Genomic DNA, 27,958 nt, shown 5'->3' on the forward strand with positions numbered 1-27,958 from the left:
GCGAATGAGATTTAGCAAAGATGAGTTGTGACTAGGCCAATTTGTGCATTTCCCTTAAATGCTGAAGTTCTGGGAAAGTGATTTGCATTGAGGAGAAATTTGAGGTAATGTTCTGGGAATGTGAGACCAAAATTTCCAGTCTGTCAAAGTCTTTAAGAGAATTGAGAAAAGTTGTACTTAGAATGTAATTAATAGTGTGATCCTTTTTGAACTCCCCAAATATACAGGAAAGGTTTTTGGTTTTTAAATGTTTGAAATTCTTGACGCCATTTATTGGAAAAACAAACACACACAAAATGATGATGATTTCATTCAAAAATAACCTGTTCATTCATCAAGCGGATGGAACCATTTTCTAGCAGGTAGCTTAAATATCTCACCACCCCACAGTGTAAGTAAGACCCGCGTCCACACTAGTTAGGATACAACTGTATGGGAAAATGAGAACAAGAGGGAACTTGTTGGCAAAGTGAAGCCATTGGCTGATACAGATTGGGGGGGGTTGATCCTGTCATGATGTGAAGGCTTCAGATGTTAATGATGACTATGTAAAACAGTCCAGTATGGAAGCATCTAAGATAAAATTCTTGTAAATTTTTGGCCAGGAACCTAAAACTTGCTTCAGTCTGTGGCTGCATTTTTTGTGCCAAATAAGAAGGCACTTTGCTGGCTCTTTTTTTATAGAAGGGCCAAATGAGATAGATTGGAAATATGTACTTTGAACAGCTAGGCAGAGTCTTGGGAAGTTTGCCAAACAAGATTTCCAAATAAAATGTTTGGGAAAGAAAACAGGGATGGACTTTGCAGATGCTGGATGGGTTCCACCAGCCATCTGTGCAAAGAGTTACTTGGTATCACATAAGCCGAGAGCTATGAAGTAGCACAAAACTATCAGCAATAACTTCATTGTTAAATGGTCTCATTTATTTACCCGGCAGCCCTCTCCTCACCAAGATAAAGTATCTGCATTTCCTTGAGAAACAATAATGATGACCAAAATTATTTAAACATAAAGGAATTTCAGCAATTGAACTATTACCTCAGTGCTGATGCATTAGCAGTCAAAGAAGGCAGATTAATTTACTTACGGTGAGCTAAGTGCATTCTTGGCTCGCAAAGGGGAATCATTTGCTCACTTAAGCCAGAGATCCCATTTTTGACGGCAAATGTCACTGCCTGGATTTCCCTTTGACAGTCTGGCAACCCCGCACCCCTGTTATAGTATCCATTTATTTGTCTTATTTTCAGCCAGATTAATCCATTCTGTTTTGACAAGAAGACTGATGGGTAATTGATAACTGTGATAGACACAAACAGAAGAGTTGGAAGCTGAATAATTCAGCACTTTTCAGTATCAATAAGAGAACAGGTTGAAGAATTTGTGTCTCTATTTACACTTAAACTAAACTAAGTCAGCCCAGACATTTATGCTGCCAGTCTATCAGAAAACCAAACAGTGTACATTCGGTTTCCACCCGACAAAATGTTTTATAAGCTTGTAACAATATGTGTGAAGCTGCCAGAATAATAAATAGGTACAGCAGCCCATGCATGCTAATGTTATGTTGTAAGCAGTTTTGTTGACAAGTGCTAATACTTCTTTCATACTATCATCAAAAGCAGCTAATACAACAGCCATTATTTGCTGGCTTTCCAAGCAAGACATGATGGATTGTGACCTTAATATGGGTTAGCCGAGTTTTGAAAGTTAAACAACTTGCAATAAATCATAGAATTATTACAATGCAGTTTAATTGGTTAAGGACTGTTTATTTCCTAAACAGGGTGAAAAATTTCTGTTTCGGCACTTTTAATTTGCAAAGTGCATTTTCATTATGAATGGCAGTTTAATATTCTGCTCTTTTGTCATGCAAAATATGCAACACGCAGGCAATCTATTAATTGGACAAAAATGCATTGCAAGCGTAAATTATCCTTTATATCATCACTTGTGAGCTTTTACATCTATTAAATGTGTTAAATGGAACATAGTTAAAGACTCTACAACTTGCAGGCTACTTCTGAGATTCAAGGGAAGCTTCAAGATGATTTTAATGACCTTTATTTTTGGCAAAATAAAGCAATTAGGTAATTGTAAATATATAGGGCAATTTAAAGCGTCACTGTTTCCTTAAGGAATAGGTGCATATGTCTTATTGATTCAGCAGGAAACGGACAATAGCACTAGTTCATATTGATAGGTCTTGAGAAATGGAATCCACCCTCCTGTGTTTACTTCTTTATTTTCTATAGTATGATTTCTGAGTCGCAACTTCCATTGCCAAATGTGTAGAAAAAGGTGAGTAAGGCAGTAGCAAATTGGTACTGTAGCATAGCTCAGCATAACTGAGTAGCCGCGGCCATATGCTTTGGTTCAATGATGTGCCTTTGCATGGGGCTATTTAGAGCACAGAAACAGTAACAAAATACTTTGTACTAGGAATGTTGATATGACATATGCTCGATTTTAAGAATGCCAGATCTCTCAATGTGTTCCTGTAAGACTGCCTTAAAATGCATGCAACCTACATCTACACACAGCTCTGAGCCCATTTCTCATATTTACTGACACCTGGGCAGACCTTTCAAAAATGTAAAAAGTTTCCACTGACTTCAAACATTATTCCTAGCTTGGCCCAGTGGAAGCAGGGATACTTTTGTGCTGTCACTTCAAGTCTCCTTCAAAGATATCGATTGTCTGCAAGTTGAAAGTATACTTTGGATAGACATTCTATTCCTTTTTCCTAGAGTAAAAAAGTGCGAATGTGAGAATGTGCATTCTGTGGCTTGAAAAGAAAAACTAAGGGACATTTTTCCCCCCATCTAAATCATTCACAAAAGTAATATGTTAAAGTAAACTGTCTAGGAAAATGATAAAGAAGGTGGAAACCAAAAAATTGCGCTTTGATGTTACATTACATCGTATGCACAGTATCCTTCATGTTGTTAGAAATTCCATTAAATAAAAAAGACAAAACTAATTATGTAACTTTAATCTTGAACTAATGTTGATCATTTACATGCCATGCTTACCTGAGCTATTCGGTGTCTCTGCATCAGATAAGAGATGGGGAAAAGGGAGTCGGGGAAGTGGAGGGAGAGAAAGAATGAGAGGCTAGGAGAGAGGATAGGAAGGGTATCGGAGAGAGACTGCTGACTATACTTTTTGATATCTATCCTGATGAAATGCTCAGGTAAGACTGTACTGCCCAATAAGTAATATATAATTATTTGTATTAACTAGCATTAGGTATCACAAAGCACGTATTTTAAAAATGATTTAATGTTTCAACTTTATTTTCTGATTTTTATAGATCAGAATATTTTATCAGAGACAGAGCCATCACTTAGAAAATATAGGTGAATAGAACCCATATTGTTAACTTAGGAAGCCATAGGAACTGAATTGATTACACTGCTTCCTGGGGCACTTTCCAAAGTCATCAGTAAATGGCCAAAAATCTGTATCCTGTCTAAGGATTGGAAGATTTCCTAAAAGCTCAGATACATAAAATGGGAAGTATAGAACTTAAGAACTTAAGCATTGTGTTGATATGATCTTTTTTAGTTATCACTTTCAACTGGCTTTTCACCATATTTTATTATGAAAAGTTTGAAATGCAGAGAACAGTTGAAATAATTTTACAATACCCACATCCCTATATATAGAATCACTTTGATCCTGCCATTTTAATATCAGCTTTTCATGTATCTACCAACCTGTCCATCTTTCTACCCATCCATCAGTTCATCTTATTTTTTGGTGCTTTCCAAAGTCAATTGTAGCCATTAATACTCTTTTCCCTAATACTCCAATGTGCGTATCATTAACTAGGGTGCAAATTTTGTTTACTCCTTTTTTTTCTTCTAAGGGCACATTTGTACACAATCTGTGCATGCACAGATCTTAAGTGTAGCTTTGGGTGATTTTCAGCAAACTGTTAGTGAATTCCAGCGATGTTGATGAACTCTATTAGATGTCCGCATGGAATGAGGAGGAGTGAATGTAGAGACTTAGGACCCCTATTTTCAGACTCTGCTCACCATTGCTAGGATGAGCTGTCTACAGGGCCTTCTCCTTGCGACACTGACCTCTTCGGGTCTCCTTTATTCTGTTCTACGAGGATGGGTAGTTCATATACTAGGGCTCCACCAACAGTTACTATACTATCTGTAGTGTACCTATCAGACGCAGAGCAGTTAGTATACTATCTGTTACTATAGTAGTAATGTTACTATAGTAGTAACAGATAGTTACTACTATAGTAACAGTATAAATAGTAGTAATAGTAATAGTAGTAATATAAATATAGTAATATAAATGAGATCAGAAAAAAACCCTCAAACTACTCTTTCCACTGAGTGACTATAATAACTATATTAGTTTTTTTTGAAAGTCTGATATAATTATTTGATATTGAAAACTGAATTTAGAAATACACAAAAATAAGATTTGCAATAAGAAAAAAAAAATCTACAATAAGAAAAAGTGAGTGTGGCAACAACAGGTGATAGGTCAAAGGCATCTGATACGACAATACAGACAGTCCCCAGTTTATGACAGTTTGGCTTAATGATTTTGGGGCTTTCCTGATAGTGGGAAGCAATACGCTTGCAGTAAATAATTGCACTTGGCATTTTGATCTTTTCGCAGGCTAGCTCTATGGGGAACGTTTCTGCCCTGATACTGAGCAGTGGGCCCCAGCTCCCACTGGGGAGGGTAAACAACTGATCGATTTACAGCCATTCTGAACTCATATAGCCATTTTGTTTTTGACTTTCGGGGTAATGCTCAAGAGATTACATGAGATATGTAACACTTTATTATAAAACAGACTTTGTGTTAGATGGTTTTGCCCAACTGGAGGTTAAAGTGATTGTTCTGAGCACATTTAAGGAAGGCGAGGCTAAGCTATGATGTTCAGAAGGTTAGGCGCATTAAATTCATTTTCACCTTAAAATATTTTCAACTTGTGATGGCCTTATGGGTTTACTGGGACATAACCCTGTCTTAAGTGAAGGAAGATCAGTACTGGAATGTCCTGAAGGGTTGCAAGACCTTCAGAGTCTTTGATGGCATAGATGACATCTATATTAAGTAGTGTTTCCTTCAACCCTGACTCGTTTCTTAATGGTACATGCCTGTGGATTTGAAACCTTGAAGTCATTCTAAGGTTAACCTGGACTGGCTTTTGTATATATCATGTAATCCCCCGCCCCGACCCCCACAATAACCTGAGAGCTAGACATTGCCCTTACATACAGATGAAGAAACTGAGGCCCAGTGATTTTTTTTCCCTCAAGCTCTTAACAGAGCCTACTAAGTAGTGGCTATTACTTTTGTTTCTTGAGAACTGTAAACAGAGTATTAGCACTGCAGAAAATTAATGAAATCCTCATATTCCTCCACCCTGCCCCAACTGCAACCCCTCTTCCCACAACCACTTCAGTATTTCATCAGCCCTGTAACTATCATGAAAAATTATATTCCGTCTTGGGGCAAGTAAGATACAGACTTTTAAAAAAAATAGATCTTTCCAAAAAATGTTACCAGCATGCTGACATCTTCATAAAAATTAGGGATCCTTGAGGTGTCAAATTGACTAACGCACAAACACTTGAAGAAGCTCAATATCCAGGAATGAGAGACAAACTTAAATACCTATTTTGTGTTTTCGTAGGTGTGACCTCCTTCCTTGAAAAGGCCATTTCAATCTCAAATTTCCATTACTGTTTATCATCCAAAAAATATTGTTCAGTAATGCTTCATCGCTATACAAGACTCATGCCAATATTTCTCAGGCAACCTTGTCAATTTGAGTTATAGTACATGCTACTTAGGTACAGTAGAAATAAGTTTAAACTACTGAAGACATTAGATCTTTTCAAAGCTGTTCTTAAATGCTATGAAAGAGAATAATCATAACATGCTAATTTGTAGATTCCCTATTCTTATGCTCCTTGGTCTGGTCTCTACTGTGGCCTTAGGCAGAATTCTGTCATTTATCAAAATCAATTCTGTGTTCAAAACCCCATTTTTCAGTATTGAAAATTTACAATTTTGTGAGTTAAAATATCATTTCCTATGCAGGCTTTTAGTCCATACTAGCCTTACCTACTACCTGTCAATATATTTTAAAAAATATTTTATTATATCTTGATCCCTAACTACTTTACCCAGAAAGATAAATGAATTTAAGACACAGAAAAAATTCCTTTTTTTGAGTTATGCAAGGATCATGTCTAAAGTAAGAAATAGATCTGTATGAATTTTTTTCATTGCAACTATGGAATCTCTCACAACTTTTTCGTAAATTGCAATTCCATTACTCTTTATTCCCCAATAATGGAAAGAATGCACTTTATTTTTTTGGAAAAATAAACACCCTGAGTTGGTAAAAATACCAATTACAAGAGTGTCTACCCTAAAAGTCAAATTCATTTTGTTTATTATTGCAAGTTATTAAAAGGCTCCCAGGCATGCATATAAAACCTGAAAAACAATGGTTGAATCTCTCATATTAAATTAAAACCTCTCCATAAAAAAACTAAACCTAAACAGTTTATCGGTGAGGGAATGCCATGCCACCTCAGAAGTCAATACAAATAAGACTTTATTAAAACATAACGAAAATGAAGTTCCACAAGAATCCTCAATGGAAATTGTTGGGCTTCAGATTCAAATGGAGAATAAAAATGATCAGCTGACCTTAACTTATTTAAAGTAACAAAGAAAAGAAAAACAAATTCCATGACCAACAACTGGCATTGAAAATATAGAAAGAAAATATAGCCTCACAAAGGTATACATGAATGCATCTCAAGTTAGATAAGTCTCTGCTTTCATCACAAAGTCATACTCCAATATGTATCCATCCTACTAAGTTCCTTTGCCCATTTGTCTTAACACTTCTTGTACCTTCTGAAGTCAATCCCTGCAATTCTAGTAGTTGCCATGAGTTGGCGATGCAGATCATTTTCCTTTGTCTTCAGTTTCCCTTTATTTCTTGTCCTCTCATGGACTCTTCTTTTCAGGGTAGTTCTCTATTTTTCCCTGAGGCAACGCATATGTTCACTTATACAAAATTAAAAGGATGTGCTCAGGGGTGCCTGGGTGGCTCAGTGGGTTAAAGCCTCTGCCTTCGGCTCAGGTCTTGATACCAGGGTCCTGGGATCTAGCCCCGCATGGGGCTCTCTGCTCAGCAGGGAGCCTGCTTCCCTTCCTCTCTCTCTGCCTGCCTCTCTGCCTACTTGTGATCTCTGTCTATCAAATAAATAAATAAAATCTTTTAAAAAATGATTATATTACTATTTTTGATACATAAACCCAAAATATCAAAATTTAGCAACAGTTTCAAAGAGTTAAATAGCAAAGCAATTTTCCATATAGATTTTTTTATTTTTAAAAATTTTTAAAGATTTTACTTATTCATTTGATAGACAGAGATCACAAGTAGGCAGAGAGGCAGGCAGAGAGAAGAGGAAGCAGGCTCCCTGCTGAGCAGAGAGCCCAATGCGGGACTTGATCCCAGGACCCTGGGATCATGACCTGAGCCAAAGGCAGAGGCTTTAACCCACTGAGCCATCCAGGCACCCCTCCATATAGATTTTAAAAAGTCCATTATTACCTTCATTCTGCTTTCCAGTGTAGTTCAATGAACTATAGAAAGTAAATTAATATGAATGTCTTTTTTTTAAATTGTTTGATTAGCTTTTAAAAAAAAAGGCCCTCCAGGGGTGCCTGGGTGTCTCAGTTGGTTGGGCGACTGCCTCTGGTTGCACTGTGGTCCCAGAGTCCTAGGATCGAGTGCCGCATTGGGCTCCCAGCTCCACAGGGAGTCTGCTTTTCCCTCAGACCTTCTCCACTCTCATGCTCTCTCTCACTCTCTCTCTCTCTTAAATAAATAAAATCTTTATTAAAAAAGAAAGAAAGAAAGAAAAGGCCCTCCCAATAAACAGCATGCCGTCTTTCATACTGACTTCCAAATATGGAAGATAGGAAATTACTTCTGCAAACACAACAAGGGGGTTTTGCATTTATGGTCATGGGCGTTGGAGAACACAGCACTATGCTGCCTGTATAAACTTACTCTGGCATTTAGATGAGAAATGTGCCTATATGGAACATTTTCATTCATTGCAGAGATGTACCTTGAGACCCCTCCTATGCCACATACAGCACAGATTAATGTCATGACTTTTGTATGTTGAAGGCAGCAATGTAACTGGGAGCCACGAGCATCACCCTCCATGTGTTGACTGAGCAATGGAGGCCACTTACATCTCTGAATCCACCATCTCAATACCTAGCTCCTTTTGTTGTCATGGTGATGAAAGAGCCCACTAGAGGGTCTCCTCCCACTGGTATGCTTTGACACCTGGTAAATCTGCTCATAATCCAGAGGCCAGAAGAAGTCACATGGCTCCAATGAAACTGAAAAGGGACTCATGGACTATTTAGCAAGCGTGAATGTCCTTGTCACAGACAGTATAAGGTCACTTACCATCTAATTGTGTTTTTTTCCTAGTTTTTGTCATGGCTGTTATGAAAATCTAGATGCTCAAGAAAAATTTAATGCAGTTAATTTTTATTATAAAAGTTGAGCTGAATTCCCCTTGGTGGATGGTGGAGGCAAATCAGCTGACGAGTCTTAGTGAATATTGAGAACAAGGTGGTGATCAGTCCTCATCAAAGTGCAAGGAGTTTGCTTTCCTTTAGCAATGATTTCAGCATTTCTCAGATAATTTTATTTTCTTGTCTTCTGAATCCCAGAAGAAGCTGCCATTTCTAAAGATCTTTTTTTTCTTATGCTTATATTTATGCATCTATAATTTTATTCTCTTTGTTTGAATCTAATAGAACTGTTTATGTCATACATAGTTGACGTGTTCAACCTGCTTCATTTAAAATTATACAGCTTCAGGACCTTGCACACTGAAGGTACTCAATAAATGTATGTTGAAAACCTAAATAAGTATAGCCTAAGAAAAATGTAGGTAGAGGAGAACCTTACCATCTCAGGAAAGACAGTTGGGATTCATGCAATAATCAGAATAGAACAAAATGGAGATTGAGATCAGAGTGGGGCAATGGTCCAAATAGGGGCAAAGCATGATCCTTGCCTAGAAAAAGAGGGAGCTCCAGGGCTTCCCTAGGAGATATACCAGAGGGAAGCAGCTGCCTCTTGAGGAAATAGGACCAGGACAATAACAGGAAAGGAAGATTCAGCCCCATGAGAGTCCACAAAGAGGTGTACATCTTCAAAGTACGTCCTTAGACATCCAGTGTCTCCAGCTCACATAGTCACTGTTTACCCTCACCGTTTTTAGGTCTTACTGCTTTGCAACTCTTATTTAAGGATATAGTAAATTACTTACTCTGATATAGTCAGTATAGCTAATCTTTAGTAATTATCAAAAAAACATTAACAGTCATCACTTCGTGGTTCAGTTGCCCTTCTCTAGCTTACATTAACTGAAGTAGGCAATCATGGAGCCTTTGCTAGTAGAGAAAGATTTTAATGCTATTTAAAGAAAATTTTTTTAAAAGTATTCCCTTCTGATGGAAATTTGCATTCTGATAATATTTTATTTGTATCTTTTTTTAATGTCATGACAAGAAATGGATTTGATTTTGAAGAGGAATCATTTTGAATAATTAACCATGAATTACTCTAATTAGCAGAAAATAATTATAGGTTGGACATAAGCTCTTTCAAAAGCAAAGGATAGCGTAAAAGACTATTGGAAAAATAATACCACCTGATAGATGTTGAGATGAATCCAAAAGAGAGCTTTTCTTTGAATCAATCTTCAGCTAAGGCATTTAAATGCCTCCCATTAGAAAACATTCATATTCCTGCAAGACAAAAATTATTAGCAAGCATATGTTGTCAGTTAGAGAATCTTTAGTGAAATAATTAAAGAAGACATCTTTAGTGCTTCCAAAAGAAGAAAATACAGTTTCACTTGTTCTTTTCATACCACCTTCTAGATCTGAGCCCTTAGATAGAGTCAGCATATTTGTACACTGTAGGTGGAGTTTAACATATTTATTTCCCTTGGAAAATATTTGTCAAATGACTGACATGACAGAGTTGCACTTGTGGCTCCTGTCTCCTGAGAAGAGCTTATGGAACAGGACATGTGCCAAACTGATGAGAAAAGGTAACAGAAAGATTGCATTCACGAGTTTAATCAGTTTCTGTAAAGACCATCAGCAGGGGGTGCCGAGGTGGCTCAGTCGGTTAAAGCTTCTGCCTTTGGCTCAGGTCATGATCCCAGAGTCCTGGGATCAAGCCCTGCAATAGGCTCTCTGCTCTTCCCCCCCACCACACATGCCTCTCTGCCTACTTGAGACCTCTGTCTGTCAAATAAATAAATAAAATCTTAAAAAAAAAAAAAACATCAGCAGGGCACAGAGGGGTGCAGTCCACTCAAAGTACATTTTTGAACTAAAAACGGCCCAGAGGTGAAACCCAGAAGATCTATCCACAGATAACCAGCTAACTAGTAACAGATAACTACCTCTCTGACCCGAACAAGTCTCATAGTGCCTGTTTACCTATTTATTACTAATGCCAACCATCTCACAGGAATGTAACATGGTAAAAATGAAATGTGAAATTCACTTTTCAAAGTTAAAAGTAACAGCAATGGATATAATATTATTTGGCCAAAATGTAGGTTCATATATTTGATTTTTACCAATAAAAACTGACACTATTAAAAATGAGAAGTACATGGGGCGCCTGGGTGGCTCAGCGGGTTAAAGCCTCTGCCTTCGGCTCAGGTCATGATCCCAGGTTCTTGGGATCGAGTCCCACTTCGGGCTCTCTGCTCAGCATGGAGTCTGCTTCCTCCTCTCTGTCTCTGTCTGCCTCTCTGTCTACTTGTGATCTTTGTCAGTCAAATAAATAAATAAAATCTTAAAAAAAAAAAAGAAGTACTTGGTATATGGTTGAATAAAGCATAACTTATTTTTGTGTGAACATCATCTAGAAAAATAAATAAAATGATGCCCTATCACATCAAGGCATGCTCTTACACTTGTTGAGAGCTAATTATGCAAGAGTGCCTCTTTACAAAGTAAATATATAGTGGCATTCTAATCATCGGTCAGAAATGGTCTCTTGGCACATTTCATTGTGACTTTACAGGTTAGTTTCCAATTTATAGAGTAATGTTCTTGGGACTTAAATCCTTGCTTTTTTTCTGTATGGCTCTCCTGCTACCATCGAGAAGGTTTTCTTGGTTAATCAAAATAGTGAGATCAAGGCTTATACACAGAATAAATAGGTATTCCTACCTGCTCAAAAAAAAGAGAAGAAGACAGCACTCCTCCATCCTTCCATCATATCATCTTCTCTTCTCTGCTTCCCTGAAGTATTGAATCAAATACTATCTTTAGTGAATCATCATTAAAACATATGTTGGTTGCCTGGGAGAAGAGAAGAGTCCAAGAATCTCCTTCAGTCCTTTCACATTGGTTACTGGCATGGATTCTTTTGTTCAGTTAGCCAAAATAGTTTTACATTGTAAGCCAGATGTCCTTGTTTGACAAGGATTTGGGAAGGATCTCTCTAGTGGTTGTAATAGATGACTTTTTATGTTCCTTTCAACCCTGAATTTTTTTTTTGTAAGATTTTATTTATTCATTTGACAGAGAGAGATCACAAGTAGGCAGAGCAGCAGGCAGAGAGAGAGGTGGAAGTAGGCTTCTTGCTGAGCAGAGAGACCGATGCGGGGCTCGATCCCAGGACCCTGGGATCATGACCTGAGCTGAAGCCAGAGGCTTATCCCACTGAGCCACCCAGGCGCCCCTCAACCCTGAAATGTTTTATTACAAGTAGTTCTGTGTAGCCCGGGGGTGGCATGAGAGAAAAAGGAAGGAAGATACTAAATGGAAGTGAAGAGGTGAGATCATCAAGGATAATCACACACTTCAGTTTTGCCCAGAACTGGTACGCGAAAGCATGGGTGAGAAAACTGGACCTTTATACTATGTCTAACATGCCACATACATCCTAACTTCTTAACCCTTACATCTATTTTTTCTGAGCAGAGAAAGTAGGATTCACCAAAAAAAGACAAGGTTCTTCGGGGAGGAGGGGAACAAAAAGACTGTGTATTTGTTCCTTCATTGATGGAGGGAATTTACCAGAGAATAAGGGGAGGTGGATATCTCTCATTCTTGAGGTCAGATGCACTACCGTTGTGCCACGAGGTCAACCTGGATATCTCATTCTTTAGGGGCTACTTAGATTTCTAAGTATTCTAAGCACTTCTAAGCTCCAGCAACCAAGGAATTGAGCTCTGGCTTCTTGGTGAGAGAATGGACTGGTGGCTAGAGAACAGGCAGAGGCTGTCAAGTTTTCCTCCTCCCTTGTCCACTGGGCCTTACTCCCTGATCTTCAGGAGCCTCCTCCTGTCAGAATGGTCCTACATCTGGCTGGCCTCTTCCCTCAGACTTAGCGAGGGCTCTGATGCACATATTGGCCACATCTGATTGCACAGAAGTGATCCCTCCATGTGTGCTGGTGGGAGCTTCACAGTTTGTATCTGTAAAGACAGAAATACATAGCATTAACTTATGGTCAGTAAACATCTTGTGGATCGGATCGGAATGTCTTGTCATCTGGCAATTCCCAGGGGAGGCCAGGGATGAGGGCATATTCCTGGTCAATTAGGTGGAGAAGTCACTCTCAACTCCAGCCTCTTTTGGAATCTCAGCAGGTTCTACCCCTTGGGCTACAATGGTGGGACCCTCAGGGCACCCCATGGGAGGAGGAGCATGATCAGCATCATCTCTTGATGGGATTAACACCCAACACAGCATTCTCTTGGAAGAGGGAAAATGAATAAGAATTCTAATAACCCAGCTTTAATTTTTTTGATTACAAAATGAGTGAATAATTAAAATGAAGGGGCATGTGTAGCTTCACACAAATGGATCAGTGGTTAGCAAGGAGTCTGAACTGCTGGTCATTCTCACATGTATTTGTTGCCAGGTAGAAGAATCTGCTCATTATTGAAAGCACATTATTATTAATCTGTTCTCATTCTAAGACTTTTAGTGTAGTTCTTCCCTCTTCAGTTGTCTCACCATGTACAGAAAATATATAAAAGAACCAGATCAAATTATTTATCACAAGTTCTTTTTAAAAAGCAATTTTAAAAACAGCTTTGTTGAGATATAATTGATGATTCTATATGATAAAGTGTGCAAAGTAATAAGTATAAATTAGTAAGTTTTGACATAGTATGTATACTTTTAAATCCTCACCAGAATCAAGACAGTGAACATTTCCATCATCCCCAAGAGTTTCTCATGCCCTTTGATAATGCTTCCTGCCTAGGCCTCCCCCATTCCCAAGCAACCAGAGATCAGCTCTTGGTCACTATAGATTAGTTTGCATTTTCCAGAGTTTTTTATGAATGGAATCATACAGTAACACTCTTCTTGTCTGTTGCACTCAGCGTAACTATTTTCAGATTCATCCCTGTTGCATGGTCATTTTTATTGTTGTTTCATTCATTTGCTGGTGGACATTGGAGTTATTTCCAATTGTTGACCATTATAAATCCATTAACATTCGTGTGAAAATACAAATTCATATAACTTATGATCTTTTTAAAGAAAACATTTATTTCTTTATAGGTTAAGAGCCTAGCAAAGTAATATTTATAATCTATTACCAGTATATCATTACTACAAATTGTTTTTGCCTTAGGTTAACTGCATTCAATTAAAGAACTATTTATAGAGTATTAAGTATGTATAAAGCTAAGAGCACAAAAATGGATAAGAGAGAAATATATACATAAAGGGAAAAGCTGAATAAAGTAAATGTCATAAGAATAATAACAATAACAACAAACCTATGGGTTAGGGTCACAGGAATAATATCTAGTTGAAAAATAAGAAATTTATTGAGAACAGGTAATTTGCTGGAGACTCTGAAGCATGGATAGGATTTTAGCATGCAATGTTGGGAAGAAGTATGCAGTGGGAAGGAAAGAACACAATTAGAGTTCAGAGGCAAGATACGTGGGTTAAGTGCTTGGACAAAGCACTCCAATTTAATTGTAGCACAGGATCGACTCTACGGTATGTTGGCAATCTCCTGTTTCCTCAGACCTCTTCTGGAATGTCTGATTCTGCACTTTGGTTTAGTTCAACAGCCTTCCTCCAGTGCCCATAGTGACAAGCACTGTGCCAAAGCAAGGAAAGAAACGATGAAAAGGTATACACACACTCTCTGCCCTCAGATCACTTACACTGGAGTAAATCCTTTCACGTATTATGGTTACTAGAGATATGTTTGGAATGCTGTTGGATGGAGAGGAGCACCTAACCCAGCGTGTGGAGTCAGAACAGGCTTTTCAAAAGCAGGTTAGTTGGATCCCAGTCCATGTTGACTGGCCAGTGTTAGGTAAAAAACAGAAACCAAGGCACAGGGGAGAAAAGCATGAATGAAAGTGAAAGGTGTGACATAACATTTGATTTTGAGAAACTTTGCTTCAGGACTGCAGAAGCATTGCCTGGAGTGGTTTCTAAGGGGTATCATTACTGCTAACTGTCGTTTTGGGTTTTTTGTATATCGAATTTTTGATAGAACACTGAGGTGGGAATACAGGGTGAGGCTTCCATTTTCGGCCCACTCCCTCCACCTAAAGACTTTGGAGTTACTGATGATGTTACTTTCCCAGAACACCCACTTATTTATGTGAAGTATTACGGTGTTAGACACCTAAGTGTTCCTCCTCCACTATGGTTCTGTGTTTTCCACCCTGACTCCCTAATTCTCTATGCTTGAAATGAGTTTGAAGAAAGTAAATTCAAGTCAAGACTGTCATTTTTAAATATAGGCTTATCTGTAGTACGGGTATATAGAACTAAATATGCTTTTCAGTGGGCTACTAGTTCAGCCCATGATGATCCTGAGTATGTTAATAGTGGATGCAGCATCAGGGTTTCATTCACCTCTCAGTTCTGTGGCCATTGTGCCTGGCTGCAGAAGCTCAGGCTTCATGACTTCTCATTTGTGAAGCTCTGCTCAGCTCCAAAAGAGGCTACTATGTGCTGAGATGTGAAATCACACACCACTGTGAAATAAATGTACATTTGCAAAAGTGAAGCACTTCATTCTTTTGCTAAGTTCTCAGATTATGCTATTTATTTCAGTTTTATGACATTATAAAATGACATATGTCATTTGAAATGGTCTATACTCACCAAATGGCAAATTAAAAGATGTAAATAGTTAAGTCTGAAATGCTTCATTCCATAATCTAGATATTTGAACTGTGATAAGCTTGAATAATTGCCTCAAATTCAACTCTTACATGTATGTACAGTAAGGGGGGAAATGCCTTTGAAATGTTCATATTTTCCCCTTATGTCAACATTAATATGTCATAATATTTTTTGTTTTATGGGACTCATTTCTAGTTGATGCAGAATTTTAAAGTGAAGATAATCACAATAATTAAGGAGTAAATGTGTAAATGAGGGCCTGATTTATTTAATTAACATAAATTCATGGAAATTTGGCAACTAGAGGATTAAAATATAGATTTTAATCTACTCTGTTTCTGTACTTTTCAGTTCTCCTAAAATACCGCCAAAGAAAGGGCAATAGTAGAGGATTAGAAATGTGTAAAGCAAAAATCCAGCAAGCTATTTCCTCTTCTTGTGGCTGTCTCTGGCATAGGGAAGTTCTTAGAAAAAAATTCCTGTGAATCTTTCCTATGAAGGGTAAGGGAGGTGGTGGAGAAAAATGGCCCACCTCTCAGAATGCCTCCTGAGTGGTGTTCTGCTAATCGGCTCAGGGCCCACTGAGCCTTCTAGTGCCAATGGGAGCCCCGCAGGCCCGGCCCAGGGTCCTCTAGCACCAGGCAGTCATGGCATTTTACCTCCTGTTATCACAAATGAATTGCTTTATTCCTCCTGACCAGTGTGAAAAGCCAAGTAGAAAAACCTAAATGACAGCAACTAAACATACCTTCTACTCCAGCTGAACAGAACTGGCTCCCAGCAGCATTTCTGTCAGCAAGTCTTAACACAAATGTTCCTCTCTATTCCCACCGCTCCTCCTCCCATTTCATCAGGAATCTCAGACTGAGGTTCCAGATTCAGGCCTAAATCCCTTCAATTTACTGCCAGACCTTCCCTAACCAGTGTTTTTGCTACATTCTTACCTTGTTCTCTGTTTCCTCCAGTTACACAGAACCGATACCTACTTAGGGTCAAATGAACCAGCTGATGTGTAATTCCAAACAGACAGGAAAATGTTAAGGTGAAAAGCTGGGGTGTCAGACCAGCCTGAACCACACATGTTGAGAGAGGCTCTTTCAATGGGATAAACTGACTTGTCTTTGCTAAATACACCAAAATCACGACAAAGGAGCCCAGTTTGGGGGGTCAGGAGGAGGCAGTGAGATAACAAATGCTAGTTTGGGTGGTGAATCTGAAATGCCAGGAGTTTACCTTGGTGGAAGTGGACCGGGTTGCAAATATGGACTTGGAGCTTATCAGGGAGCACTCAATTGTGAGTCCCCACAGATGCCTAGGGGTTTACCTGACAGAAGGTAATGAGATGCTAAAGAAGGGTTTATAGAGTTAAGTGGGGGTGGAGGGTAGGTATAGGTGGAGGAAGAGCTGGGGGTATTGATCAGACAGGGAGAAGGACAAGGCAGAAAGAGGAGAAGAAGAAGGAAGAAAGCAATGAGAAAGTTTCTGAAAACGGTAAGTATTCATAAATTCAAATGCCAGAGATTAAATACTAAAAGTGTTCGCTGATTAGGCCAGGGAGATTACTGTGACCACAGGAAAATGTGTTCAGCAGCGATGCCCACCCTTTGCAAGAAGCTTACTGGAGAAGGAAAGGGGTCAAGGCATTAAACAATGGGAGATAAGGAAGGGACTCATAAAAGGAGACTAACAAAGCAATAACTAGATTAACTTACATAATCAAATGGCTTTCAGAAAGATTAACCAGGGAGAATGAGAAGAGAGAAATACAGAAAGCAAATACGTAGGCAAATGAGATGAGCAATAATAAAAATAGAAGGAACCTGAATTCATAAATCTTCCTTCCATCTTCATCTCCTATTTAGATCCATACAAAAACATATCTCTACATTCTCCATCAATATTTCAGCTCATCAATTTTTTAAACATCTGACTCTTCACAACCCCCACAGTAAGTCTAAGGTCAAATCTTTGTTCTGTGCTGCCTTCAGGACCCCTTTTTTCCATTCCTTAATCAATGGTGTTTCCTTCACGCTGGTAGACTGCTTGCATTGATCTCTCCTCTGACCAGTGTAAAATGTACCTACTGGACGAACACTAGTGCTTCACACACACGAGGCTCATTTTCCTACTACTTTCGTGAGCTTCTGCTCTCCTCTGGTAATAAATTCAAATGTTCACTCAGGCCTTATCTCTTATTGCCATTCTCATCCTTCTTTTCCATTTCCTTCACTGTCATTCCATCTTGCTTTCAGAGTCCTAGAACATTCCAGTGCTTTCTGCAACTTAAAAAGTCATGTTTCTGAAGCTCTCACTTATATTTTCTTGTTCTTTGAAGTTGTTTGCCTCTCATATTTCCTAAATGAATTCCTCAATAGAAAAAGAGAATCACTTGAACATTTTGATTTAGACTACCCTGCTCTTAAACAAATACTGCATTTTTTAACATACAATTAACGATGTTTTAATGATTTTTTTTTTTCTTTGTCAGAACTCAGGCTAGTCCCTCACATCAACATAGGGGAAAAGTTTGAATGGAGATTATTACTTGACGGGTGTTCTAAAACTCAATACCATGTCACAGTTGCTTATGTGTTTGTTATCTTTCCATTGAATTTGGGCATTTTGAGTCCCAGAATGCAAAAGTAATTCTTTAAGCCTCTAGGAGCCATTAGGACATCAGTCAGTGTTAAGTTTACAAAGGAGGGTAGGAAGAAAGGAAGTTTGATGAAGGCAAGATAAGGACGACCCAGGACCCCAGACATTTCTCAGTGTATGATTCTGGAGCCACTTGAGTAGATGGCTTTGGGCAGCTCAGCTCAGCAAGAATACTCAATTATGCATTTAGGGGAAGAGGTTGTAGGAGGGGAGAGTGTAGGGAGAGAGTCAGGAAAGGATGTTGAGGTGAGACAAAGTCAAAATGAAAATGAACTCTTAGGGTACCTGGGTGGCTCAGTAGGTTAAGTCTCTGCCTTTAGCTCAAGTCATGATCCCAGGGTCCTGGGATCGAGTCCCGCGTCCGGCTATCTGCTGAGAAGGGAGCCTGCTTCCTCCTCCCTCTCAGCCTGCATCTCTGCCTACCTGTGATCTCTCTCTCTCTGTGTCAAATAAATAAATAAAATTTAAAAGAAAAATATCAGAGGTTGGCCTCAATGAATAAAAGTCTATTTTGAAGGGTTTCCTTTTTATTATCTTTTTTAAAATTTCCATTAATTTGGGGCGCCTGGGTGGCTCAGCGGGTTAAAGCCTCTGCCTTTGGCCTGGGTCATGATCCCGGGGTCCTGGGATCGAGCCCCGCATCGGGCTCTCTGCTCAGTGCAGAGCCTGCTTCTCTCTCTCTCTCTCTGCCTGCCTTCTCTGTCAAATAAATAAATAAATAAATAATCTTTAAAAAAAAATTTCCATTAATTTCCATTAAATTTATTATCTTTTTTAAAATTTCCATTTCTCTTTTTTTAAAAAAGATTTTATTTATTTATTTTTCCATGAAAAACAGAGAGAGAGAGAGAGAGAGACAGAGGGAGAAGCAGGCTTTCCGTGGAGCAGGGACCTCGATGTGGGACTCGATCCCAGGACTCAGGATCATGACCTGAGCCAAAAGCAGATGCTTAACTGACTGAGCCACCAAGGCACCCTAATTTCCATTTCTTTTCAAATATGTCCCCAGTTACTTAATAAGAGAGGGAGGAGTCTGGTCTTTATAGAGTCTCTATTCCATGTATCACATTGGTTGTAGGTAAATTTATAGGAGTCATGGTTCATTTGTTCACTTATTTACAGATTTATGCATATACTTATTCACACACTAAAAAGTGGTGAGCGTGTGGTGTGTGCTAGGTACTTCGGCACTCTGTACAAAATGGTAAACAAGACAAATGTAGTTCGTTCTTCTCCTGGGGTTTAAAGTAGTATGAACACACACAGAGAAAGGCAGTTACAGTCCAGCGTGAGGTGTGGGGTGACAGAGAACTGAGCAAGTAACTTCAATCCAGATTAGGAACAACAGCAAGGATTGACAACATTTTAGAATTAAAGCACAGGAGTTGGCCAGGCAAAGCTGGAAGGAGGGGCAGAGAAGTGAAGGCAACAAAGCAGAGTAACATTCCATTCTTCTAGAAAAGAGCACCTGGATCACTCAAGGTGAGAAAGAACATTGTACTTTCACATACGTGAATAAAGTTATCTGCGTCTGGAAATCAGATGAAGAGTTAAGGCAAAAGATGAATCTAGGTCCTCATGGTAAAGGACTTTTGTGAGCTCTGCAAATAATTTACCCTGAGGACTATGGAAGAATCAAAAGTTTTAAATAAGGAAATGACTTAACCAGATCTCCTTTGTAGAGACTTGGTTCTCAATGAAAAGTGGAGATGGGTTTAGAGGGGGTGGGCAAGAGAGGAACCAGTAGGATCAACTTGCAAGTCACTGTTGCAGTGATTATAGCCAGAGATAATGGGGTTCTAAATTAAGTTAGCGGCAGAGGGGATTAATTCAAGAGGTATTTCATAGATAAAAACTTGGTGGTTCATCAGACTAAAGACAAAAATAAAATCATGATGCTCAAATGTCTCATGTGGCCACTGGATAACTGGTTCTGTCATTCACTGAGACAGAGAACACCATGGAAAAAGACTTCTGTGGGAAGAAATACCCGAGATGCCTAGCAAAACTTTCAGAAAAAAAAAATATGAAGCTCCCAGACAGAAGCCAGAGTTATAGATCTAGGACATCATCAGCATACAAATGGCAACAGAATCTGGGGGAAATAAATGAACTCACCCAGGCCAAGAGTATACAATGTCATCAAATAAGGAGTTATGCATTACTTGTTTGAAAGCAGTCTCCATGATTAGACTTTAAGCTCAATGAAGGCAATAACATTATTTCTGTTTACTAGAATACAACTTAGCACTTTGCCTAAGTAGATAACCAGTTAATAATTTTTTAATGAAAAGACAGTACCCATGAAACCCCATGGTTAATTATGAAAGAATATACAAATGTATGTACTTTATATTGATTATAACCAGTCAAATCCACACTTGCTCCAATAATCTGTCAGGAACTATATTTTATACCTCCTTTCTGAAATACATGCATCAAAATTGAGTTGTTGGTTTTTTAAGATTTTTATTTATTTATTTGACAGAGAGACAGATCACAAGTAGGCAGAGAGGCAGGCAGAGAGAGAGAGGGAAGAAGGCTCCCTGCTGAGCAGAGAGCCAGATGTGGGACTCGATCCCAGGACCCTGGGATCATGAGCTGAGCCAAAGGCAGAGGCTTTAACCCACTGAGCCACCCAGGTGCCCCCAAATTGAGTTTGACTAGTTATTTTTTACATGAGAATATTAATATCTATACAGCACACTGAGTAGCAGGCCCTGGAGAAAAATGTCCTCTTTGGTCAAGTACCTTCGAGTGCCTCAATTTCCGTATCTATGAAATGAGGATCACAGAGCTAGTGACAGAATGAAACGACATATACAACAACCAAGACCAAAGAAGTACTCTAACTAATAATATTAATAGTATTTAAAACGTTATCAACGGAGCACCTCAGTGGCTCATTTTATTAAGCCACGTACTCTTGATATCAGCTCAGGTCTTGATCTCAAGGTTGTGAGTTCAGGCCCCATGTTGGGCTCCACATTGGGCGTGGAGACTACTTAAAAAGCAAAAACCAAAATGTAACAAAACAAACAAACAAACAAAAAAACATTTCCAGGTGGCACATCTCCACGGTGTTTCCACATGTCTATGATAGCTTTTGTTCTGGACTATTTTTTCAAGAATGTTTGCATTTCAAGGATGCTGGCAGAGCAAAAAGCCTTGGAAGACAGAGGTAGCGACTCCTTCAGGGCAGAGAGCAGATTTATTTCTTAACCAGGATAATAAAGATAGTGGCACCCTCAGGGGTAAAAGGTAGGCAGGTTCTCTAGCAGCTCTCTTTTAAGAGTAGGTTTCCTGAGTTTGAGGTTCCTCAGCTGAGAACAGCCCGCTATATGTGCAGCATCTCCCTGGGCCAATTGCATTGCCCTATGGGACTTGAGGAGCAATTATAGCCAATGGGAACATGAAGCTCATGTTGCCCCCAGTGCCTTGAGTAATTAAGGTCTTTGCCTCTTTCATAAGGGCCTGTGTCTTTATCAACGTTTACGAAACTGTGGCAGCCTATTTTGTTAGCTTGCAAACAGGGTAAAATCTCAGACCCTTCACTTTTTTTTTTTTTTTTTTTTTTGAGAAAGTGGTCTCTTCAGTGTAGACCTATATATTGTAAAACTTTGGCACAGGTATTTTAAGAGACTGTTTCCCAATCTGGACATTAAGTATTTTTCATAATTTTTTTTTAAGATTTTATTTATTTGAGAGAGAGCACGAGACAGGAGAAGGTCAGAGGGGGAAGCAGACTCCTTGTGGAGCTGGAAGCCCAATGCAGGACTCAATCCTGTTACTCCAGGATCTTGACCTGAGCCAAAGGCAGCTGCTTAACCAACTGAGCCACCCAGATGCCCTATTTTTCATAATTCTAATTACGAAGAGTATATAAACAGGAGCTCAAGAGACAAGACTGTTTATTTTTACTTTGAAGAATTGAATCTTTTTGCTTTTTTGATTGAGGAAAAGTTTGAGAAATACAAGACTACTTTTGTTTTTAAAAATTTCTTTTTTCACAATCCACAAGGACAAATGTATGTAGGACAGATCTTTACTATCTTAATAAATATGAAATATCACAAGTATATGTTGAAATCACATGAATATTCACAGTATTGACAGCAGTCATTGGATAGACAGCATAGATAAAAGGGCAGCCTTTGGGTCACAGAAACCACCTATGTGTTAAAGCAGAGTACAACTGTGTATTTATGCACATGTCAGGTGATCTCATCTAACTTGGCAGTGTTGACTCGAGTATGAGCATATATTTCTAGAAAGACCCCAATCTTAATTTATGTGTGTGTGCGTGTGCACGCGTACACATCATTGTATCGATAAAACACAGAGTCATATCTCAGAATGCAGTTAGGGATTTGCTTTATAAGGAAATACCATGAACCGGGAGCTAAAGAAGATGAAGAATGTTCACCAGGATCAAATGTGAGCAGATGAGATCCACTAAAAGTGCGTGTAAATTTAAAAGGGGAAGGGGGCAGCAAAACACAAAGACAAAAAGATTAAAACTGAGTTGCAAGGAGAATCCAAATAGTAGACAAAATATACAGGAGATTGATCTTACTTGAATAGTCCAAGACAGGAAAAAGATAAAAGGAAAAGTAAAGAATCCAGTGTGCCTTAATAGAGGAAGCTGGAAATGCAGTACAGAAGAGGTAGAGCAGTAAGGCCTTGAGCAGGCAAGACTTCCTACAACAAGGACCACTAACCTGTGAAAGGAGAAGTTCTCTGTAATGACATGTGATCTTACTCCAGAAGACAGAGAGATGGACTTGGGAGCTCAAGAACCTTATGTCTCCAAAGACCAGAAGACAGTAACTCATGCTAGTAAATGATTGTGAAAGAGGAAGAACTAAGAGTTTGGTAAACAGAAATGTCTGTGATATGGGGGGAAAGTTCCGTGCATTTGCATCATTGGCACCACACGGAGGCCCCTGAGTGTTCTTAAACCATAGGTGTCGTGCTCGATGGCAGAGATGAAATCTGAACTACATATTAAGTAAACACAAAACTATACCAATAGTATTTCTAAACTGTGTCTCCTTTGTAGATTTAGTTGAATTCCTGGGGCATCCATCTCTTGGCTAGAGAACAAACAGTGAACTGGAAAAAGATCCACTAAGAAGGCCAGAGACAATGGAAGTTAGGAACTCCGATTGTCATCTTTATTGACGCATATTCCTGGGTGGTGGGAGACAAGATAGGGCAATAACATTTCTTTTTAAAAACTGCTTAGTTTTGTAGACATGGCCAAAATCTAAAACATTATCATATTTAAAAAAATTAAGGTGTCAGGCATTCTTTTCCTGGTACACTACATCTTTGTTTATTGTTCTGTTAGGTAAAGACTCTCATCATGATACTGCAGGCAAAGCTGTTAACAGAAAAACTCCAATTCATATCCTAGACCTAATTTTTTACTACAGTTTCCTCTTTGATCTACCGTATCTCTGAATTTAATTATGAGGTCTTACTTGATGCTCTGCCATTGTATCTTTTGCTCTTCTTGCTCTCGCTGTAGTTTGGGGAAAAAAAAAAAAGAAGAAGAAGAAAAGAAAAAAGAAAAAAAAAGAGTTTTCGGTTTCTTTTAATGCAAGCTCATTTTCAGTTAGTTCATTGAAAGGTGTCACCTTCTACTTTGTGTTGCTCCTTGGGTCCTTTTATTCTTTGTCTCGTGAACTGACACAATTACCATCTCTACATTCTGCAAATATAGCTTGCAAAGTGGGTTTCCTAAGAATATAATTTTCAAAAGTGCCAGACATAAGAATGACTCTAAAGCCATTTGATGAGTTCTCTGTTCCATCTCCTCATTTGCTTCCTTCCCAAAGAGATTTTTGATTTCTGCCTGGAACATGCTTATCAGCTTAAAGGTATGCAGCATCATTATGTGATGAAGATTTTCTCCTGCAGCAGCAAGTGCACTAACCTTGAATGAAGCAGTTGCTAATCATGTTGCACTAAGCAAATAAAAGTCAGAACCAACCTAATCTTGCTTGCCTAATATCAGTTTCTGCAGACTTCGAGTGTAATGTTCTAATCACTGGCGCAAAACTGCCAATTAATTTGCTTTCCCTACGTGTTTTTACTGGCCAAGATGCATAGGGGAGCAGTGCATTCGGTCATAATCATGCTCCACAAAGATGGGAAATGTTCCCTTTGAGCTTCCAATCATTAGGCCAGCTGAAGTGAAGACAAGCCCATTGACAAGTGAGAATGGCAATAATTTATTTTCTATTGATGGGTTGTGACAAATCATGTCGAAGCGGTGGCTGCATACTGTGGGGGCTCAGCTAAGGAAGACTGTGATGGGCAAAGATGAAACCCTTCACAGCTCATTTAGTCCAAATGTAGCCACCTGGGTGGTGAATCGGTTCAACATACCAGCCCAGGCATTCCAGCACAAAATTAGATCGCTAACAGGCAGGCCATATAGGGGTTCCTACAAGGCATTAATCAACAGGGTTGAGCTGTCAAAATGCAGAGTCTGAAATTAAGAAACACCAAAAGGATGAAAATGTGGCAATGCTGTCAAAAAAATCCAGAATGTGATTTCTATTGCGGGATTCTAGCCACCATTAAAAAAACTTAGAAGAAAAATAAATTATAAAGGGGTGAGGAAGAGGCATCACCCCTGTGGAAAATTTTCCTATGATTTTTACACGTTAATTAGTAAAAGCACCATGAAGATTTATGTAAGCATGAACACACCCCCCCTTTTCAACTCAACACTGACAGGTCAGATTCCATATAAATCCTCCTTATGGCCCCACAGCATAGTTTGTCCCTTATTTAAATTTCTTTTCTACCTGAACCTACTGATGTGCAGAGCATTTGATGTCTCACGCTGCTTCTGAATACAGACACTTCAAACTCTGCAGAATTCTTGGGCTTGCACTGCCTATTTTCTGAACATTCTTTTTGGTGGGAGAGAAATTTCTTGTATCTGGAGGTGCAGGCTGTTCCTCTGTGTGTGTGTGTGTGTGTGTGTGTGTGTGTGTGTGTGTGAGAGAGAGAGAGAGAGAGACAGAGACAGAGAGATATTACATTTTAGCAGTATTCTTTTAAGAGCTCATTATCTGTTTTCATATTAGAAAAAAAAATTAGTGCCATAAACAAATCCAAACAACCAGTTTCTGTAAGCAAAATTTCACTGCTCAAAAAACATGCAAAATTTCTATTACCTAAAAATACATTCTAACTCCAGAAGAACTGCTTTCCAAGTCCCATACAAGTGTGGGGTGGGGACCACACATCAAAATGATCTAGAGTGCTCACTGAAAATGCATATGTGCAGAAAAATCTCTGGGATGGGCCTGAGAACTGGAATTTTGACTGGATCCCCAGGGTGATTCTGAATGTAGAGGGAAACTGGAAAACCAATTTTTCTTATGTGAATAAACCCCAGTCCATGTTCAGGTGTAAACACTTGCTTCTTTCCACCTTACACATCTCCCCTTGGACGAGCTGTGTTCCATTTGTTCATAAATACTCTGGTGTTTTCATATTCTAGGACTTAGATCATACTGTGCCCTTCATAGGCCCAAGTCCTATCTTCTCTAAGATTCAGCTCAAACTCTCCCTCGGGCATGAAGCCTACTCCATGAACTCCTAGCTAGAGTGTAGTTTCACTAGGTCAATCTTCTGGCCTCTCTGCTTCTCCAGCCTTTTGTTTGTACCATCCGCAGCATCACCACCTTCTGCCTTCTGTAGCAGTGACCTGGACGCATACTTTGTCTCGAAGTTACGAGCTTGTTCACTCCTCCAGATCTGTCTTACATATCTGTTTTTACCGCATACCAGCCCACTCATTGCCTTGTGCTATATGTACAATAAATGTTGAGCTGAGCTGCTTATTAAGAGATGTTAATTCAAACCCAAGCTTTGTACTTTCAAGTCATTCACAGAGATCAGGGTTCTCTCTTAACTGTGTGCTCAGAATTCTCATTAGAATCTTGGAGTGGGTCTCCCTGTAAGCAAAAATACACGAGACCTGTTATTTTGTTTGTTTTATGTAACCGCGATTTGTCTGTAAAGTGTTGTTCTGCTTTCGATTTTCTAAATTAGCTTTAATGATATTTTCCCTGAAACGATATTTGTTAATATTTTAAGTTTTCAGCTGAAACAGATATTTAAAATATATTAATTATGCTGGAAAATACACTATATTATAGTACTACAAACCAGTACACCTACTACAAGCCACTTGTTTTATAAATATTTCAGAAATTCTTAGTTTTTAAAAAAAAAACCTATGATCTATATGGCCTTACATATTTGATAGCTTTGTACAATGATTAACTGTCAGTGGCTATAATTGTTTAACTATGTCTTATTTCAGACCAATATCATAGACCTTAATATAGCCTAAAACATGGATTTTCATGACCTAAAGAGTAAGTTCAGCCTGACTGTAAAGCAAAGAAGTGTTTTACTTGGAGCCTCCCTATATAATGGAGGTACGTGAAAGATTAGAAACAGAAGTAGATGAATACGATCAGTTTTTATCATTCTTGAAGGTAGTATCTTTCCCCTACCTGTTATAATTGTTTATTATTGAGGTACAAGTGACATAGAACATTGTTAGTTTAAGGTGCACAACATAATGACTCAATATTGCATATATTGCCAAATGATCACCACACAGTAGTCTAGTTAACATCTGTCACCATATATAGTTAGGAAATTTTTTTTCTTGTGATGAAAAATTTTAAGATCTACTCTCTTACCAACTTATAAATATGCAATACATTATTATTTACTCACCATGTTGTATATTACGTGGTAATTGTTTTTAAAACCTCCTTTTAGGGTGTCTTAGTGGCTCAGTTGGTTGGGCATCTGCCTTTAGCTCAAGTCATGATTGAGCCCCACATCTTACTCCCTGCTCCGCTGCGTGTCTGCTTCTCCCTCTCCCTCTCCCTCTGCCTCTCCCCCTGCTTGTGCTCTCCCTCTCGCTCTCAAATACGTAAATAAAAACTAGTAAAACAAACCAACAACCCTTTTCCCTGTGATGCCCCTGTGTGTTTAAGCACCACAGAAACAGGGAAAGAATGTTTGCAGGATATCTGAGAATATTACACTTAACAAAGTAAACAAGTTCAAGCCAAACTTGTTCTAGTTAGAAGAATAGTCCTTTATCTGCCTGAGTCTTCAATTACAACACACTAGATGAGGAATAGGAGCTGAGAAGATGCCTGTTAGTTTCCTTCATTGCCAAAGATAATTAGGGTAGACCAGAGCCAGGGCAGAGAGGCTCGGGAAAGTTCTAAGGTCTAGGAAAGTATGCTTTTAAAAAGACAGTGATACATAAGCTTACCTCTTTCTGATACCTTGGATTGTTTTAGAACTGATGTAAAAAGTACTTTCAGGGACCACACATTTCATAAAGCTTCTGTCGTAGTTTAATAGTCATCTCAGTGGGTTTTGTTCAACTCAGTTGATAATTGTAATAGAACAGAAAATGATACTGCATTTCTGTTTATATTAGAGTTCTTGGCCACAGGCACCTAGGGAGCCTCTAGATATAACTAAAACCTAATTAGGAGAAAAGAACATTGCTGACTCAATATCTGAATTGGAGAGTAAAAGAAACACAATAATCCGTGATATAAAAACAAAACCATGTCAAAATAAATAACTAAAAAGGATACTACCATTAAAATATGCCCTCCACTTCTCTAACCAAAAAGGAACAGTAATGTGGTATTTGATCCTCTGCTTATTCCTCCATTCCAGAGGAGTCTTGATCCCCTAAAACTATTTTCACAAACATCACATGTCACTTAGAGACAGAAATGGAGTAAAAGGTTAGACCACAAATGGTTGATGAGCAGTGATTAGACTCTGTAGAGGAGCCTAAAGGAGTGTGATAGATAAGCACTAAAAGGAGAGAGATGAGAATCAGCTAACCTATGGTAGGAGTTTTTAGGAAACCTTTGATGTGTGAGAACTACTGAGGCATTGGATGAAAAGTTCTTAACACTGACCTCAAGATATTCATGATACAAGTATTAGAAGACTCTTGATGAA

At 38.7% G+C, this 27,958-nt stretch overlaps 1 protein-coding gene across 2 annotated transcripts in view; it reads left to right on the forward strand.

The window, feature by feature from the left end:
* Positions 1 to 27,958, forward strand: part of KIAA0825 (KIAA0825 ortholog) — a 407,113-nt gene that overhangs the window by 331,021 nt on the left and 48,134 nt on the right. The window lies entirely within an intron of this gene.

This window comes from Neovison vison, chromosome 1, assembly GCF_020171115.1.
Source record: "Neovison vison isolate M4711 chromosome 1, ASM_NN_V1, whole genome shotgun sequence".
NCBI classification, from domain to species: domain Eukaryota; kingdom Metazoa; phylum Chordata; class Mammalia; order Carnivora; family Mustelidae; genus Neogale; species Neogale vison.